This window comes from Agelaius phoeniceus, unplaced genomic scaffold (assembly GCF_051311805.1).
Source record: "Agelaius phoeniceus isolate bAgePho1 unplaced genomic scaffold, bAgePho1.hap1 Scaffold_472, whole genome shotgun sequence".
Lineage (NCBI taxonomy): Eukaryota > Metazoa > Chordata > Aves > Passeriformes > Icteridae > Agelaius > Agelaius phoeniceus.
The window spans coordinates 1-2,500 of record NW_027510032.1 but is presented as its reverse complement, the minus strand read 5'-3'; positions in this window follow the sequence as shown (position 1 = coordinate 2,500).

Below are 2,500 nucleotides of genomic sequence, written 5' to 3'. Positions count from 1 at the left end.
GCGGCCCACACGCGGCCGCGCGGGCAAGGGCGACGGAGGCGAGGCGACGAGCGGAGCCCGGGACGGGACCGCCGCCGGCCGACGGCGGGCGCCGTCCGGCCGACCGTCCCCGCAGGGAGGGACACCCGTCGAGCGGCGCCGCCGCCGCTCGCCACGGGGTCGCCCGCGCTCGCGGGCCTCCGCCGCCGGAGGGCCCGCCGAGCGCTCGCCCCCCCCCACCGGCGGGCGGGGCGGTCGAGCCAGGGGACGGCCGGCGGACGACGGCGCCGCCGCGCCGCGCCTTCGAGGAAGGAAAGGCCGTCGAGGGGAAGAGAGGCGCCGGACGCGCCGGACGCGGCGCCGCCGCGCGCGCCAGAGACCGCGGCGGCGGGCCCAGGAGAGAGAGCGCGGGCGGGCCCCGGCGGCCGTCGCCCCGCGGCCGAGGAAGGGGCAGAGAGCGCGCGCTCTCTGCCGGGCGTCGCCCGTTACCACGAGGCGGGCGGGTCGGCCCCCGCGGCCGACCGCGCGCCGCGGCCTCTCCGCCGAGGCCGGGCCACGGAGAGGGGGGGGCAGGGCGCCCCTCCCCGGCGCGGCGCGGTTGACCCCGCCCGCGGCGCGCGGCGGGGACGACGACGACGACGACGGCCGCGACGGAGGAGCGCGGCCGGTGGCCACGGGACAACCACCGCAGGGGATCGGCGGGAGTAGCTGCTCCCCACCCCTCAGTGGCGCCCCGCACGGCCACCGCCCGCGGCACACGCCCGCCGCCGCCACCGCCGCCGCCGCCGGCACCGCCGCCGCCACGGCGGGCCGCGCCGAGCCGCCCGAGTCTTTAAACCGCCGCCCGGCCCCGCCGGCCCCCTTTCGGCCCACAACCCGCAGCGTTTGACGACGCCGAGGGCAAGAAAACCTGGGGGGACCGCCGAGGCGCCGAGCGCTAGGTACCTGGCCCTGGGGCGAGGGAAACGACCTGCATGGCCCCGCCGGGGTGCCTCCCCCGCTGCCGCCCTCGGGGGAGCGTCCGCCGGCGGGGGCGCGCCCGACATCTGCCGCCACCACCGCCACGTCCTTCTCGGGGCCCGGGGTTTCCCTCAGTAGCCCGGCGCTGCGCGCCCGAGAGGACCGCCGCGGCTCGGGCCGCCCCGCCGGCGCGGGGGACACGCGGGCCCGACCACCGAGCACAACCTCGGGCGCGCGCGCGCGCCACCCAGCGCGGCCCGGAACGCCCGGGGCCTCGGCCCTCGGATTTCCTCGGCCGCGCGCGAGAGGGAGGCCGCTCGGCCCGAGAGCGGGACACTCTGCCGCGGCCGGCAAAGGCCCCCGCTGCTCCCCGGTGCGGGAAGGGCCGGAGGAGCCGCCTCCTCCGGGGCCCCGAAGGCGCCCCCGCCACCCGGCTCCCTCGCCCTTTCGGCCAAGCGGCGAGGGAAGGGGACGGGCGCGCCTCCGGGAGGGGCCGTGCCGAGCACCCCTCCCTCCCGGCACCCGGGCGGCCGATCTCGCGCGCAACGCCGAGGAGAGAGCCGAGCTCGGGAGAACTCGGGCCGCGCGCCAGGGCGGCCCGCACGCGCGCCGGCGACCGGCGTTCGGCGGCGCCGGCCGCAGCGGCGAGAGGGCTCGGAGGCCCGCGCCCGCGCGCGCCCCCGCTCTCCGGCGGGGACGGACCGGCGGCAGACCGGCGCAAGGCCGGGGCTGCGGGGCGGTGTACGGGCGGGGGGGGGGGGGGGGGGGGCGCAAGCCGCCGCGACGGCGGCCGGCGCGCCACGCTTCGAGGCCCGGCCGCGACGCGCGGTGTAGCGCGGGGAGAGCCCCGCCCGCGCGCACGGTGACGGGCGCGCGTGGCGCGCTCGGCCGCGCCCAGCGGCTTTTCCCTTCCCCCCCTTCCTTCCGATTCCGCCCCGCGCCCGGCGGTGCCGCGCGCCCCTGGTCTCTCTCTCTCTGGGGGCTGCGGCGCGCGGCCAAAGGGAAGGGCGTGTGGCCCCCGGGGCCGGCCGGGGCCGGCGGCCGGGGGCCGAGCGTGCGAACGGAGCGGGCCTGCGCGAGCAGGCGCCGAGCCCCACCGGTAATGATCCTTCCGCAGGTTCACCTACGGAAACCTTGTTACGACTTTTACTTCCTCTAGATAGTCAAGTTCGACCGTCTTCTCGACGCTCCGGCAGGGCCGTGGCCGACCCCGCCGGGGCCGATCCGAGGACCTCACTAAACCATCCAATCGGTAGTAGCGACGGGCGGTGTGTACAAAGGGCAGGGACTTAATCAACGCGAGCTTATGACCCGCACTTACTGGGAATTCCTCGTTCACGGGGAAGAATTGCAATCCCCGATCCCCATCACGAATGGGGTTCAACGGGTTACCCGCGCCTGCCGGCGGAGGGTAGGCACAAGCTGAGCCAGTCAGTGTAGCGCGCGTGCGGCCCCGGACATCTAAGGGCATCACAGACCTGTTATTGCTCAATCTCGGGTGGCTGAACGCCACTTGTCCCTCTAAGAAGTTGGACGCCGACCGCTCGGGGGTCGCGTAACT